The sequence below is a fragment of the Balaenoptera physalus genome (assembly GCF_965194825.1).
Source record: "Balaenoptera physalus genome assembly, chromosome: 12".
In the NCBI taxonomy this organism is placed as follows: domain Eukaryota; kingdom Metazoa; phylum Chordata; class Mammalia; order Artiodactyla; family Balaenopteridae; genus Balaenoptera; species Balaenoptera physalus.
The window spans coordinates 45,631,304-45,648,248 of record NC_138897.1 but is presented as its reverse complement, the minus strand read 5'-3'; the positions used below and the strand labels follow the sequence as shown (position 1 = coordinate 45,648,248).

General features: G+C 45.5%; 1 protein-coding gene across 12 annotated transcripts in view; it reads left to right on the top strand.

Moving 5' to 3' along the window:
* Positions 1-16,945, top strand: part of FHOD3 (formin homology 2 domain containing 3) — a 490,767-nt gene that overhangs the window by 105,953 nt on the left and 367,869 nt on the right. The gene's annotated exons all lie outside the window — the stretch shown is intronic.

Sequence of the window (16,945 nt, the reverse complement as noted above, 5' to 3'; positions counted from 1 at the left end):
GCCAGAGCTGGAGCAGGCCTCAGCCCAGTGGAAAGCCCTGGGCAGGTGGAGGGTTCTGGGAGCCATCTCTGCGACTGCCCTCCTCCTGTTACCTCTGGGGGCTGGCCAGGGTTGTGTTCTGTCCTCCGCAGCCTCTCTGCAGCCCACCCTTTGGAACAAGACTGGCAGAATAGAGTAGGACATCACTGAAGGTAACACTTACCCAAGAGTGTGTCAGTGTAGAAAGAAGAATCCTGATTCATTCACGAAACCCCCTGATTCTCTTCCCACCTTAAAAAAAGACATCTCAGGTCATCTACAAGATGAGTGACACATCTTCCTTTTGTGCTGCCTACTGAGATTGGAACATTAGAAGCCCTCATGTGTGCCAGGGCATTTTTACAAATTCATGCTCTCAGAGTGGGAATTATCGTTCATGGGCCTTACTATTCATCTTTATAATAAAAGATACACCCCAGAGTTTTCATACTTAGTTATATAAAACACTGGAGCGTTTAGTAAAAAACACAAAAATAATAAATCATAATAAGATATTAGCAAAATAATCACAGATTTCATTAAAATAATTCACTTTGTAAATTGTTCCAGAGTTTTCCCAGTGTCTGTCTGTCAGACACTTCAATTTAAGGTAGGAATAGTCACTGGATTGGGATACCCGAGCAATTTCTAGAAAGAACTGGTGCCTGGACCCCACTGCAGGCCAGTGGGGTCTGACTTCCTGGGGCTCAGTCTGGGCTTCGGTGTCCCTTAAAAGCTTCCCCAGGTGATTCTCAGTGCCCTCAGGGTAACTGCAGGCGAACCCCTGCCCTGTGTTCCACCTGCACTAAGTGCTTGGCTTTATGGGATCACATTTCTGCCTCATTAGAGGGAGGTTTCATTATCCCCTCCGTACAGAGGCAGAAACTGAGCTTCCCTGGGTTAAGTAACTTAAGGCTCCCAACCTCCAGGCTGCCTCTTGAAAGTTTGGGCACTGCTGGACCCCAGCCCAGGCCTCCCTCACCTCCTGAGCTGTCCTGTATCCTGCTGAGCCCTCTGGAGAGCCAGCCCCAAGTCAGGCAGGTGCTAAGGGGTTGTCTGCTGGGAGTGTTGGTGACATAACTCCTGGAATGGAAGCAGCAGGCTCTGGGCTGACGTTGGTTCATGGCCCTGGCTTCTTGCTGCTCTGTGACCTCACTTAACCTCTCCAGGTCTCCACTTCCTCATCTGTAAATCAGGGATCCTAGTGCCCACCTTATAGCATGGATGGGGGGATTAAATGCGATAGAAGCGTGAAGGACTTGGCAAGGCAGCTGACACGTCAAAAGGACGAGGGTTGTGTATAATGTGGCCCTACCCCCCCAGGTCCCAAATGCCTCAGGGGCAGTTTCTCAGCCTTCAGTGTGCTTGTGCATCACCCTGGGACATGGATTTGGTAGGCCTGGGGTGGGGCCTGAGATCCAGCATCTCTGCCAAGTTTCTAGGTGATGCCAAGGCCTAAGTCGTCAGCTCCTGGGATTCTCATGCACCCGTCACGGTAGCCAGCAGGGTGCCGATGGCGTGACCACGGGACGAGCTGAGTCCTTGACGTCTTCACAGTGCCATCCCTTCCATTCCCAGACCTGAGGGGGCCATCCTTGCTGTTCTCCTAGTGTGGCTATGAGTGCTTCTAGCTTTTGTGTAGAATTTCTTTGGTCCTTCCAGTTACCAATCTCTAGAATAATTATAAAAGCAATTATATATTAATACTGTGATGTGAAATCAATGCACTATTGAATGATAATGCATTGATACTCTTTTTCATTTTCTTGCTTTTGTGAACTCATTGCTGTTTATTATTTATAACATATCAGCTCCCATCGAGTAGATCAAGAAATGGACATGGGGTTGGAAGTTTAGGGTTTAATTCCTGACGCTCCCATTTAGTAGCTGTTTCTCCAGCCCTTCATTTGTGCATCTGTGAAATGGGCCGAACAGTACCTGCGGCACTGGGTTGTTAAATGGAAATGATCCGGAGGCTCAGATTCCACCATTTTGTCTAATTATATTTTAAGGAAAAAAGTTTTAATTTGCAGAGGAATTTAGTTCAAAGATCAAAGCATATTTTTAAAGCTCTGGAGACGTTCCTCTCTCTTGCCCTTTCTGCTTGCTTTGGTGGTGGTGGTGGTGGGGTGTGATGCTAGGAGCAAAATTGATAAGCATGACATGCAGGGCTACCAGGATGCCATTTAAATTTTAAAGTTTTAATTGTTTTGCCTACATTATTTGGATGTGTGACATCTTAATTATGTATTTTTTGAATATATAAAATGCAGGTGAAAATAGGATAGTCAAAACCCAAAGAGGAATAAAGGCCAGGACCAATATTTATAGAACTCAGGATGAGCACAGATTACATCTTCGTAAGGTTCCCAAGGAGCCAGCTGTGAGGACATTTTTATACGACTGTGAACGTGTCAAAATACGGAACAGATGTGCTTCTCCACATGGAGGAATAACTCCTGTTTGTGGCTGTAAGGTTCATGGATGCTGGGAATTGCATAATAATTATTTTCCCTTTTCACCCCCCTTTGTTGGTTAAATGAAGCGAGGCTATTTAAAACATGGTGTGTCAGATTTGCCTGTGGGTTCCAGAAGTTGAATCAGCTGTGCAGGGGTCTGTGCCCAGCATCGCTAACTAAGCGCATAGTAGGTTCTTGATAATGGCCAGATGGCAAATTCATTTCAGGAGTGGGGACTTTGATGGACTTTGATCTGCTCTAAGTTCATATTGTGGCCTCTTGTCTGGATTTTAAAGCAAGATGGCACCTGCAAACACATTTAGAGGCAATGCGAAAGGAATGCTGCCTTCCATGGAACGCTTATGGGCTGGTGCAGGGTCACACGTCCTCTGTATGTGGCATTTAGTGGGCGTCAGCAATGTAGATGGACTTGCTGGCAGGTGGCCTTCTGCAGAGATGTGGTTTTAGGCTCTCTTAGTGGGGCAGCTCACAGACCCACCAGTCCTGCTGCCTCGTTTATTATTCCCATTTTTTGGAGAGCTAAACGTTACACCTTTGTAAGGGTTTTCCTTTCAGAGAGTTCCTACATGTGCCTGAAAACACAGCCTTGGACATGTGTGAGGATGAGAGTGACGTGTCTGTGTCGGGACCCTCGGGCATAGGATTCGGACTGGGTGGGAGGTAAGAGAAGGATACAGATACCTCTTACATGTGACGTTGAGAGGAGGTACATTCAGATTAGCAAACTCTTCTTTTTGAAAGTCTGCCCTGTCTAGTCTATCAGTCATTCTCACCGTGGAATGAATGAGTTTGATCTGATTATCTTTGACCTGAGATCGGCTGCCCACTGGGACTGGGTGCTCTTATTTTTGGAGTGATATTAAGGAATTTTGGAGTTCATGATGCGTATTCTGGCTGGGAGCTCAAAAGTCTGAATAGTCTATAAATCACTTTTGTGGGTTCATAAAAAGGAAGGGCTGTTGGCAGGAGGCTGTATGTTAATGGTGGTCCCCCCGGAGCCCTCACTGGGTGTGCTCAGACCACCTGCGGGTTCTCATCCGGGTTTGTCACATCATCCACACATCTACCCACCACCCACTCACCTGTAAACATTTACTAAGCACACGTGCTTCTGTCCTGCTGAGGGATGAGGTCACGTATGAGTCCAGGGCTTTGCACATAGTGGGGCCTCAAGGGGCATTGATATGAATGTAAATGCCTGGTCTGACTGCATCACACAGCAATAAGGATAGTCTGCTGTCCTCTGGTTTCCCTCCCCCTCTCTACCCATCCCTCGTCTTCCTCCTCCCAGGGCTGTTCTTGTTCCCCTTTCCCGATTGTGCAGGAGCGTGGTCCAGAGTCACCTGTGGAGGCTTTTGAAAAAGCAGATGTAGGGCAGGCCTGAGCTGCTTTTGTAAGGCTTTCTGGGTGATTCCAGTGTGTAGCCAAATTAAGAATTACTGCTTTACAGATTCTCCTTTTGCTCCAAATCTCTACGAGTCCATTGATCCTCCCTAATTTTGCATTTCCCCACTACTGTTCTCTCTGTTGCCTGAGCTCATGAGTGATAATGCTTTAGTCACACATCTGCACTGTGTTAGGAACTTCACGCTCATTATTTCAGTCTAATTCAAGTCTATCAGGCTTGCAAAATAGGTGTTATCAGCCTCATTTTACACATAAGAAAACTGAGACTTAAAAAGATTCATGGACTGCCAAAGACACGGGTTTAAGTGGGAGAGCAGGAATTTGAATCGAGGTCTGTTGGACTCCAAAGGCATGTTATTTCCATCAGTTAGGCTGCTTCACTAAATTCTGCTTTGAGCTTTGCAGACACCCTACATTAATTCACATCCAAAGAAGAATAGGATTCAGAGCATGGACTCTGCAGTCAAATGGGCTGGATTTGAAACCTCGCTCTGCCACTTTTTGGCTGGGAGCTTGAACATCCTACTTACCTTCTGTCCCTCAGCGTCCTCATCTGCGAACTGGTGATAATAGTACTTATCTTGTAGGGTTGTTGCATGCTGAGTGGAAGCTGGTATATGATCAGTGATTGTCAAATATACATTTTTTTATTGAAGTATAGTTGATTTACAATGTTGTGTTAGTGTCAGGTGTACAGCAAAGTGATTCAGTTATTTTTATGTATAGGGCTGGCCAAAAAGTTCGTTCGGGTTTTCCCGTAAGCTGTGGAAAAACCCGAACGAACTTTTTGGCCAACCCAATCTATTCTTTTTCAGATTTTTTTCCATTATAGGTTATTACAAGATACTGAGTATAGTCCTCTGTGCTATATAAGTCAGCCCTTGTTGTTTATCTATTTTATATATAGTACAGAGTGTGTATCTGTTAATCCCAAACTTCTAATTTATCCCCTTGGTGTAAATTTACTCCCTTCCCCTTTGGTTTCTATGTCTATGAGTCTATTTTTGTTTTGTAAATAAGTTCCTTTGTGTCATTTTTTTAGATCCCACATTTAAGTGACATCGTATGATATTTGTCTTTCTCTGTGTGACTTCACGTAGGTCAGTATTTTTTTAAGCAGCACAGTCCTGTCTCTAGATATCTTATTAGGGAACAAAGACGTAAGGCAGATGATGTTGGGACTGGAGAAGGGTGGGCAGCTTGAGGCCTTGGCTGCTGGTATTCCTGTGGAGAGGGGCCCCTGTGGCCCTGCGGACTGCCTTTTGTGGAGCCCTTGGGGCTGCACTCGATGACCCCTTCTCCAGCGTGATTCTCTGCCCTGTCCATTTACTAACCTTTAAAATCAATAACAGGGGGACTTCCCCGGCGGTCCAGTGGTTAAGACTCCACACTCCCCATGCAGGGGACCTGGGTTCCATCCCTGGTTGGGGAACTAAGAACCCACATACCGCAACTAAGCCCGCATGCCGCAACTACTGAGCCTGCGCTCTAGAGCCCGCATGCCGCAACTAGAGAAGCCCGCATGCCACAGTGAAGACCCAGCCCAGCCAAAATAAATAAATAAGTAAAAATTAAAAAAAAAAAATCAATAACAGGGAATTTACTTGTTTATTATTATGGTCCTCTGTAGAGGAGAAGAAAAAGCTGAATGGTGTACAAAAATTGGGGCATGTAAATGTGGCATCTTAAAGATGGTCTTGATCACTAAGAAGAATGTCCACATCAGCCTGGTGAAACTCAGTCTCCGTTGGCAGGATGTGCAGGGCAGAACGTGCACCAGTGGGTGGTCCTGCATGCCCAAAGAAGGTTGTTTGAGAAGGTAAGAGCCTAATGCTTCTAGGTGGGAGTGCTGTGGGCAGGGCTGACAGGTGTTACAAGGCAGCTGAGAGTTGCTGAGAAAGAGGAGTGAAGGGCATAAAGGGCACCGGGCAAGGGAGCTCTGTTGACACCGAGTGGGAAGATACCTTCCAGAGACTTCTTGGCAGACAGAGGTGGCGGCATCACCAGGGAATGGAGCTCAAGACCAACACGAGTTGGCTCACCCAGGATACAGTGCCAGTGTTTACCTGGAGTGAGGGCTGGATAGCCAGGGATGGGCACCAACACAGCCAAGGAGTTGTCAGGAAGGAGCCAAGGGTAGAGATATAGTGATCTGGCCAGGGCTGGGGTTGTCCATCATGAGGAAGACCGAGGCCGTCCAGAGCCCAGGAGCCAAGCCCACAGTGTGTGGTGGATCATGTCTTTGGAAAGGACAGGCTGCCGTTAAAGGGACTCACTAATCGGCTGTCTAAGTAAAAAGGGTACAAGACATGACTGAGGCAAGTGGTCACAATGCAGGTAAGTTGACCGGTCATTGTTGTTGCTGGGAGGGGCTCCTGGGACTCTGCTTACTGCCTCTTGCTGGGCAGCCAGGTCAGAGCTTCAGGGACGGAGTAACCTCTCCTCGAGTGTGGCTGAGGGGTAAGCTCATCTCCTTTAGCCCCTGCTTTCTAAGGCGTGGAGGAATGAAGTCTGAAGGATGCAGGCTTGATATGCTAGACAGGCAGGAGGAGTGCTGACAACACAGGTCACAAACCCTCTTCATCTGTGCCATTGGCATCACGTCTGCTCCCCTCCTTCCTCAGTGGTTCGCTGCAGTTGTCTTCCACTGTTCAGCTCAGTGCTTGCTCATCCAGCAGACCTTCTTCATTTCATCTGTCTGGTCTGGGTGCCCCACATGTGTGTCCCAGCTACCCTCATGTGTTATTCTGGACTTGCTTTCTCTTCTACTGGGCTCAGTGCTCCTTGAACTTGTTTTTCACCTTTGCGCTCTTAATGCCAAGCACTGTGTCCATTTCAGGGCCCAGTATGCAGTAGGTGCTCAATAAATGATTGAGTGACTGATTAAAGATGACATAGTTTGTATTCAGTCTCCAGCATTGACTGTTAAACATAGACTTTTGGCCGCTGGAAAAAGCCAAAACTTTGGTATTTGTCCCAGAGCTCTGCTGGTGTGGCCAGCTGGGGCTGCTCCAGCAGTTGTGGTGGCAGCTTGAGGAAGAGGCACCACTTACCGCTTGGAAGGTGGATCATCCCATTCTTACCCAAACTTCAAAATGAAATGCCCTGTCTGCCCAGAAGGCCTCTGTCAGTTCAACTCGTTGCTGTTGGAGAAAGCAGTCAGAGCAACAATGCTCAAGAGAAAAGGCACCGTCAGAGGGAAGGGACATTACCCAGGGGGCTGCACCCCCTACCACCCCGGCCATGGTGCTGTGAACCTACCAGAAGTATGACCTCTTACATTCTTTTTTAAAAAAGGGGCTTATGAGCTATAACCCACATACTATACAATTCACTCAAAGTGTCTCAGTAGTTTTTAGTTACAGTGACAGATTGTGCAACCATTACCACAATTTAACGACATTTCATCACCAAAAGAGACTTCATACCCATTAATAGTCCCCCTCCATTTCCCCCCAACCTCCCCAGCCCTGGCAACCAATCATCTACTTTCTGTCTTGATGGATTTGCCTATTCTAGTGACTTCATTATAAATAGAATCGTACAATATGTGGCCTTTGTATCTGGTTTCTTTCACTTAGCATAATGCTTTCAAGGTTTATTCAGCACTTCGTTCCTTTTTGTGGTTGACTAATTTTCCATTGTATAGTTATACTACATTTTGTTTATCCATTCTTCAGCTGATGTACATTTGAGCTGTTTCCACTTTTTGGCTCTTATGAATAATGCTGCTATGAACATTCATGTACAGGTTTTTGTGTGGACATGTGTTTTCATTTCTCATGGGTATATATCCAGACTGGAATTGTTAGATCATATGGTAAGTCCATGTTTAACATTTTAAGAAACTGCCAGACTGTTTTCCGAAGCAGCTGTACCATTTTACATTCCCACCAGCAATGTATGAGGGTTGCAGTTTTTCCACATTCTTGTTAACATTTGTTATTGTCTGTCTCTGATTATAGCCATTTTAGCGGTGTGAATGATACCTCGTTGTGATTTTGATTTGTATTTCCCTTGTGGTTAATAATGTTGAGCATCTGTTCACGTGCCTATTGGACATTATTGTTTTTGAAGAAAAGTTTTTCAAATCCATAGCCATTTAAAAAATTGGGTTATTTGGCTTTTTTATCCTTGTATTGTAAGAGTTCTTTATATATCCTGGATACAAGTCCCGTATCAGTTATGATTTGCAAATATTTCCCTCTCTGTGGGTTGCCTTTTCACTTTCTTGATGATCATTTAAGTACCACATGTCAAGTTTTAATGAAGTCCAACTTACCTGTTTTTTTTTTTTTTCCTTGTGATTTTGGTGTCATATGTAAGGTATCATTGCCTAAACCCAAACTCATGAAGGTTTACACCTAGGTTTTCCTCTACAAGTTTTATCATTCTACCTCTCGTATTTAGGTCTTTGATCCATTTTTGAGTTAGTCTTTGTATATGGTGTGAGGTAGGGGTTCAGCTTAATTTTTTGTTTGTTGATATGCAGTTACAGCACCATGTCCTCATACATTTTGATGAATTAATATGTTTTAAATTTCACTTCTGTATCTTAAGTGCTTTTGATAATTTGGGATCTGTTTTAAAGGAAGTTATTAAAATAATGTAATTCATCAAAGTGCAACATTTACTTATTGTTATGTGATCCTGAGTGAGGAATCAATTGATTTCATATCTCTGTGTATTTGAAACTAACCTAAACGATATTTAATCACTGAATTCTAGTTCTTAAAACACACCAAGATCTTGCCTTCTTGTTCTTATTTTTCAGTGGTTTTTCATCTTATTCCCTGTTTGTTTCCTATATTTATTTGCTTTTTTTGTTTTTGCTTTTTATGGTATGATATAGAGTGCCTACAGTTAAAATGTTTGGAGCATAAAATAGAGTAGTTATCCCTGTGGATTTATCTTCATAACCTGGCCTGAGTGGCCCAGTAGAATGCTGCAGTTGTTAGTTTTTAAAAGGAGAAAGGAACCAAGATTTTGGTTCCTCTTCTCAAAATGAGAGCGCGCTTATTCCAATGCTATTTGGCACTCTCCTCCCTCTGATCCTAAAAACATGGCCACCATTTTGGGCCTGGAAGTTTGGCCTGCCTGCTGACCTTCTCCCTTTGAGTAGCCCCTGCTCCAGGCAGTGGCTGCTCCCTTGTCCTCTCCTCTCTCACCCCCATCTACAAACTCCTAAAATAGAGACTTCCCTGGTGAGCCATCTGCAGGGTGACCAGTGGATCACTGGAGCTTGTGGAGTAGGAATTGAGTCCTTTGTATAAAGTGTCCTCTGTGCCTGCCTAATTATAACCAGGACAGTCCTGCCACCCCTACCGTACGTGTGTGGCAAGGGGGTATTATTAGTAGTGCTTAGAGCCACTGCCTAAGGGGGATGGTGGGGGAGGGGCAGAAAAGCTATTCCAACCCAGTGGCCTTTCTTTAGTACTTTTAGAACAACTGTGATAAGGGAATCTGTACAAGGGCAAGGGCTTTATCTTCATAACCTGGCCTGAGTGGTCCAGTAGAATGCTGCAGTTGTTAGTTTTTCAAAGGAGAAAGGAACCAAGGGCTGTACAAGGGCAAGGGCTTTCGTGTGTATGTTCACATATACATTGAAGAGCAATGTGAGATAAAGCTACTTACCAAGAAATGAAAAACTACTTTAGTTCTAGTATTTAAAATTAAACTCGAATTTATAGAAATGTGGCTAAGGGGAAAGGGTGATACCATTCTTAAAACAAAAACAAAAATGTTGCTTAAATGCACATAATTTAAACTCAGGGTGATTGACAGGTGACAAGGAGTAAAATCAGACTTATTCTTAAGCAGCTGGGAAAGCTATCAATATGTCTTAGGTTATCATGACATTTTCCCCGTGTGAAAGCCAGTGTGATTCTGGAGAAGAGTTACCCAGGTGAATTTATCCCCCGTAAAGCAAGACTTAAGGTAGAGAGAAGAATTTGCACTTAAAATAGTTTTATGAAAGTCAGAATACCTTTTGCCACAATCATTTCGGATTTTTTGTTTTGATTAGAAAAAAATCACTGCTGTATAACATTAGGGTTAAAAAATACTGGTGAAGTTTGGAAGTCTGTGAAAAGATCATAGAAAGCTAATATGTAAAAAAGAAAGTGTGATATGAGCATTTTCTCATCTTCCTGGTGGCACATCGTCATGGAATGCGTGTCCCAGACATGTCACTGGTGAGGTGTTACTGGAGCCTGGCCGGGCCACTGCCTATCCTGGGCACGTGGTGAACCTTGTTCAGTGAGATGCACGATGGACGAGCCAGCAACGGGCAGGGCCGGAGCCAGAGGCCTGCACGTCTCCTAGAAACACAGTCACATAACTTAGACACCCTAGTTTTCAGCAGTATTCATCAGAAACTTGTCAAAAAGGCTGACTCTTCTCATTTTTCTAACATAAGTCAAAAGTTGTCATCAAGTTGTGTTTGGAGAAGGAGACCTTAGGAAAAGGTGTCGGTGTCTTGGGGATGAGTGGCCTGCGATGTCCTACCTGCCCAGAGGGAAGGGTGCTGATTTCCCAGTACCACACATGTTCAGATCCACCGCTGGAGCACATGCTTGGAGACCCTGTGAGACGGTGGTCCCTCTAGAAGCTTCTTTAATGTCTCCCCTGACAAAACCAGTAGAAAGTGTGACACATTCTAACTGGGAACCTCAGAACGTGGCCCCAGGTGTTCTGTGGGCTGTGATCTGAGGCCAGGCCTGCTGACCAGAGCCTCGAGCCCTTACGCTTGGCTCTGGGATGACCAGGGCTGCTTTCCTTGGGGATGGTGAGTTGATTTTGGAGTCAAGTCCTACACCAGCCCTTCATCTGTCAAGCAGAGCCACACCCATAACGTTAGGCAGCTGGATTTATATATTTTATCTATGGCCAAGATATATGCTCCCTTCTCCAGAGCTCACCACATCCTACATATAATTAAAATTTTTTACTGTGGTAAAATACATATAACATAAAATTTACCATTTTAACCATTTGAAGTGTACAATTCGGAAGCAGTAGTTACCTTCAAAATTTGGGGCAACCACCACTGCTACTTCCAAAACTTTTTCATCTTTCCAAACAGAGACTCTGAAACCATGAAGCAATGCCTTCCCATTCTCCCCTTCACCTCGAATCTTCTTTTCTGTCTCTATGAATTTGCTTATATCATTTTAAGATTTAATTTTAAAAAATTATCTTAAACTGGTCTGAGAAGCAAAGTTTAGAGAAGAGTTCGAAGTTTCAAAAGAGTGCTTCAGGTTTTATAGTTTTTTAGTGGAGCAAAACCAGCAGTTCTGCTTCACTTTGCACGTAGTTGCTGGGAGAGACAGACAGGAGATGGGAGCAGGGTGACTGAGTCCTTGAGGAGTTTTCGTAGGTCACGCACAGGAGTAGCTGCACAGAGGTCCACGATCTCAGCAGCTGCACACGGTGGCCTAAGTGAGACAGCCATTCCTGTTTCAAGACAAAGAAAGTGCTTTTCATTGAGAAACTGACATACAAGTTGTGTTACTAGTGGAGATTGAAAACCAAATCCTTCTGATCTCAAGACGCCCATCTCTTTCTATTACTCTCCTCTGTCTTCTGGAGTGTGCAAAGGGCATTCTGTAAGGGCGGGACCAGGCATTTCTAAATATTATTATATTTAGTTGAGTGAGTTTCAGAGCCAAAGGTGGAAGCAGTACTGACAAGGGGTAAAGCCACACCAGGAAAGTGCGAGGGGAGCCCCTCCTTACCTGAAGCCACCAAACACTTGTCTACCCACGTCAACTCATCCCCAGTCAGTCACTGGTGCCAGCCACATGCTGGGCTGTGAGGGGATGAGCCAGGGGCCCCAGCTGGCTGCCCGTGATGATGACAACGAGGGTGACAGTAGCCGCCCCGCCTACCCCTGATGTTTATTGAGCACATGCTATGGGCTGGGCTTGGGTGGGGTGTTCTTGAGCATTCTCTTTAACTCGCACACTCCACCAGAGAGGTGGGTTTAGCATGGGAAGAAGGAAGCTCCCAGAGGTCAAGTTTGAAGCTTTCAGGAGAGCACTTGGCTGGCGGTGGCAGCACCGGGCTTGGAGGACCGTGTTGGGGGGCTGCCTGACTTCTGGGCAGTGCAGTCCTGCCTCATGCTCTGGTCGGGATGGGGCAGGGAGCCTACTCCCAGGCCGCTCCCCTGGGCAAGACAGAAGCCTGCGTAGCCAAGGGACCTGGGCATCAGGAGAGGGGAGTTGGGGGCCCGGGGAGCAGGGACTGCAGGGGAGGGATGTTGAGGGTCTCCATTTCTGGGCCTCCTGGCTGGGAGATCTTCACAGTGTTTCAGGGAGATGTGGGGCCTCTGCTGAGTGTGGCCTCTCTCATGTGAGCACAGGCGGAGGTGGGGACAGGCCCTGATGACCAGGGCAATCGGAGAATAAAAGTCAGCTGTTGAAATTCTGTGTGTTAGTGCTAATTCACTTTCACAGAGGAAAGGCCCTCACGTGGCACTTGTTTATTCTTATTTTGCCTATACAGTTGACCCTTGAACAACGTGGGGATTAGGGGCACCAGTCCTCTGCTTAGTTGGAAATCCGAGTGTCATTTATAGTCGGCCCTCTGTGTCCTTGGTTCCTCCGTTTCCAAGGTGGTTCTGCATCAGTGGATTCAACCAACGGTGAATCGTGTAGTACCGTAGGGTTTACTGTTGACAAAAATCTACGTATAAGTGGACCTTCACAGTTCAAACCTGTGAGGTTCCAGGGTCAGTTGTATTTCTGTCAGCTTTATGACCTCATTTCTTAGTTCTCAACAAATCAGCGAAGTCAAATCAGAAGGGAGCAGTGAGGCTCCTTTGATACACAGGCACGGCAGCAAGAAGTGCAGTGTAGGATGAGAACTGGTTCAGCAAGTGAAAGGGGAAGAAAAGATTAAGAAGAAAAGTTGACCTTTAACAATCTTCTTGGTGTGCTAGGATTTATTCATATACCATTAAAACTTATGATTCAGTCTGTCACTGAGGACAAGTGGTTCCTTTTAGGCTTCATTTCATTTGAACTGTTTTATCCAGGCAATAAATATTTAATTGGTTGATGTTTTAAAAGTTTACCAGGCTGCAGTATATCTATATTTAGCATAAGCCCCAGTAACATTGTAAGTCATTTCCAACAGGATTAAAATGATCAGCATGCTTCTTCAGTCCTAAAAGAAATACGAAGCTCTGGGGCACATTCAGTTGTACATTCTTAATTTCAGACGGATGTTCTTGTCTCACTAACAAGTTTTTCCAAGACTGCATAATAAGGCTGGTCTTTCTCCTTTCCGTGTCACAGCATCCCCACAAGAGAAGGAGAAAGGGATCTGGTCTCTTTGAAGTTTGATCCAACCAAACGATCATCAAGTGACCTCTTTGCTTCTATACTGTTTTACTTGGAAATAAATTTGCTTTTCAAACAGATCTCAAACACATAAATATCTGAGTGTCATATATATAGGTTGATACCATCTGTCATTACTCTGAAACATGAAAAGGTGGGTTGGATGTCACTTAGGAAGCGTGACGAGTCCTTGTACCCTGTCCTGGGCATTTTCGTCTACATCTTTGTTCACCTGACACAGGTGACTGAGTGAGCCGTAATTTACTCATTAATACACCCTCCTTGCACAACTATTTGGTCAATGGCACTTATTTTGTTTGATCTTTAATTTCTACTTATTAAGAATATATAATTTTGGGGACTTCCCTGGTGTTCCAGTGGTTAAGACTCTGTGCTTCCATTGCAGGGGGCACGGGTTCAATTCCTGGTCAGGGAACTAAGATCCCGCATGCTGTGTAGCGTGGCCAAAAGAAAAAAAAAAAAAAAAAGAAGATATAATTTTGATTCGTAAAGTTGTCCCCATGAGCCCTCTCTCTCCACTCCATAGCACCGTAATTTGGGGTTCTCGACACCTCTGTTTTGGATGGTTGTGGCACTCTCCCTGGGGTCCCTCTCCTCCAGTGGGATTCTCTGCCAGCCCTTCACACACTTTGCAGGGTGAAATGCAGCCCTGACCAGGACATTCTGCTGCTTAAAGCCTTTCTTAGTGAACCCCTCAGCCTTACCTGCAGGCCACCTCTGTGCCCTCAGACTGGTGTACAGTCCAGGCTCATTCTCTTGCCGGCCAGGGTCTTCTCTCCACTCCCCCTGCCCTTCCCTCTGCCTGCAGTGGCCACTCCACCTCCTGTCTCCTGTGCTGCCCAGGTTTCTCATCTCGGTCAAGAAGCAGTTCAAAACGGAGAGGTCTACTTCTTTAACTCTATTTCAGTTTCTCCCCCCTTGGGTGAGAGGTACTGGAGGAACCGGAATATATATACACACGCCTTTGTTTCCTGAGATTATATACCTTAGAAACCTCTTTCCATAACCACATGCTTTGTCTTTTACTGCTGTTGTGTATATTTCTGAGCCAGCAAGGGATTGTCGAGAGAGGAAGAAGACAAATATGAAACTTCCAGTGACATTCCCTCCCCAGATATTTGGAAAAATATAAAGTCACTCAGCAAATGAACTGCCTTAGAGAAGAGTATAATGTTGGCCTTAACTTCTTTTACCAACTTTCCATTTCCTGGACATGCATCCAATCAACTGCTATTAACTGTCTTGGAAAATTTTTTTGTTTGCAGAGCTTTTTAAAAAAACATAAAAATCACCACCAAATTGAAGAAATTTAGGCTGAAAAAATGTTACTTTTAACGAAAAAGGAAAAGCATTGGGCATATTGACACATATAATTATATGAATTGTAAGATGCGATCATTTTCTTTGGCTTTCCCACCAAAAATGAGACTCCTTAGTTTTCACCTCAGTGACACTTTGGAGGTGGGTGGTCATTTGGTATTTGGAAATGCCGCACCTTCAATCCATTTAGACAAATGTACCCATTTCTGATGAGGCTCAGAGTGGTGGTGGCTTTCTCAAGAGTTTAGATGTTCACAACGGCTCCACATTTTCATGTATTCTGAAGAGGAATTGCACAGAGATTAACATTCAGAATGTTTGTCTAAGTCCAAGTAAAGACTTTTGGGGTAGAAAGATTGAATAAAGTGCTTTATCCTCTGCTGCAGTTTTTTAGAAAGCATCCATGTTGCTTTTGTAAAAGCAATTTAAAGATATTCCATGTGAGTTCGGATGCTTTGTCCTCAAGAACTAGACACTTCGGGGCTTGGGAGTATTACTGCGGACCTGAATTGACAGGAGAGTTTACGTTTATGACGAAAAAAGTGTGCAGGAAAGGCATGTGACGTGTTTACTTCTGCTGCCTGGCTCTTACGGTGTGACACAAGTCAGACCCTTTTGTCAGAATCCACATACTCTTGCTAAATGGGAATTTCATTTTGATAAAGAGGCCTGAAACAGTGGTCTGGGAAGTAATTCTCAGTGTCAGAGGGAGGAGAGTGGTAGAAAAAGTATAGAGCTGGAGGAAGAACTTATAATGCTAAAATTACGGTTTATCCGTTTTACAATAGGTCTGGCCATAAACATATTAAATTCTTACCAGTATCAAATTCAAGGAAAATGTTGTGAAACAGCACTGGATGCAGTAAAAGGAATTTTAAAATAATTATCCTTTGCTGTCTTCTCCGTAGTCAACAGGACTTTGGACTCTGGCTCTCTGGCTGTGCAGTCATCAGAAACTCTTACTCTTTTCTCTGTGTATTTGGCTGTGCTCTGTTGTTGACTGTCTCCCGTTCGGTTCAAGTGGAGGCCTCCTGGGCAGTTGGTGGCCAGGGCAGCTGTGGTGGCCCGAGTCAAGGGTGCCCCTCCCATGGATGCGGCTCCCAATTTAGCTGTTGGGTTTGTGCATAAAATGCCACAGTCCGGCAATCTGAGCTCTTGCTTTCTGTTTAAATAAAAAGGCAGATGCTTCACACATGTTTTCCTGAATTGACATAAAGCATGGAAGGACAGAATGCTGATACTAATCCACGGTTACCCTGTAGCAGCTCGTTACTTTTAATGTTTAGGTTTCCTGTAAGAGCACAGGCTAAAGGCAAAGCAGCATGATTAGGAGTCATGTGCTCTTTTAAGTGCCTGAGTAACGGGTGAACGGGGCGGCTGTAAATAACCAGTTGGTGCGTTTGATGGACGTCAGCGTCGGGAGGGCTTCCTTGGGCCAGCGCTGTCCTGGGTGGCCAGGGAGGAACACAGCCGAGGGGAGGGAGGCGCATTCTGTCTTGCCTTCCTTTCCATATCAAGAAGAGCAGATGCTCGACTCACAGAATTAGCCTGCTCGGGGAGTGTTCGCTCTGGAGCGCAGGCTACTGGGAAGGTCTAAAAATAGGACTGAGAAAGGGTTTGCCCCTTTTCTTGAAGAAGACATTGGCCTACATGACTTTCGGAGGCGTCAGACGGCTCCCAGCAGACTCTCGTGTCAAGTTACACTTGGTTCACTCTTCTGTCTCTTCCGGGGCTCAGCTCTTACCGAGGCTGGTCCTGCAGAGGCTGGGAAGGGAGGATGTGGCCCTGGACATTCCTTACAGTTGTTGTGGGTTTATACTGATCTGTCTGCACCCCCTCGGTCCGCCACGGCGGTGCCAGGCTCACGTCAGAGCTGAATTAATTGACGGTGCATACTTGAAAGCAGACGGGCCGCAATTTGGGGGTGTCTGTGGCCGTCAAGTACAGTCAGGTGTCACGCAGACTGAGCCTTACGGCCTGTGAATCATGGACCAGCTGCAAACACTCAGGGAATGTCGTGCGCCCACCTGGGATCGCATCTCCCGCTGGCCACCTGGGCAGTGTTGCCCCCTCCAGCGTGACCTCACTCTTGTAAATGCCTCTCTGCCCACACGTGGTGGAGGCCAGTGCCTGTGTGTGCCGTCCCAGGACGGTGGCCCTGAGGGATCTGAGGTGGGCCTGGGAACGGGTGTGTTAAATAAAGAAGCTCAGAGACAGTTTTACCTGTGGCGGACCCTCGTGAGCGCAGGACAGCTGGTTTTATCAACAAGACTTTAGATAACCACAGAATTTGGTGTTAAATATTTCTCCCCCACACACTTAGGGTTTTTTAAACGCAGTGTTGGCCTAAAGTAA